Here is a 302-nt window from a genome sequence, read left to right on the forward strand (position 1 = left end):
TAAAAAAGAGGGAACGTAAAATTAAAACTAGAATTTTATGCGCTTGTCGTTATTCTTGCTTTTACGATCATCATTATCATTAAGAATGTTATCATTTCTCCATCACAGATTTTAGTAATAAGTTAAAGGTAGATGAAGGGAGAATGTTTACCTTTCTTAAGTACAGATCGAGTAGTAGAGATGCGTAAAGTCTGGCCTTTCGAAGTGCTCTTTATATATTCAGTATTTTTAAAAGACATTTAATGTTTTTAGAAGTTTTGTTATTGTTCCTTCAAAGAAATTGCCGACAGAACTATCACTTC

This window comes from Penaeus monodon, chromosome 29 (genome assembly GCF_015228065.2).
Source record: "Penaeus monodon isolate SGIC_2016 chromosome 29, NSTDA_Pmon_1, whole genome shotgun sequence".
Classification (NCBI taxonomy): Eukaryota; Metazoa; Arthropoda; class Malacostraca; order Decapoda; family Penaeidae; genus Penaeus; species Penaeus monodon.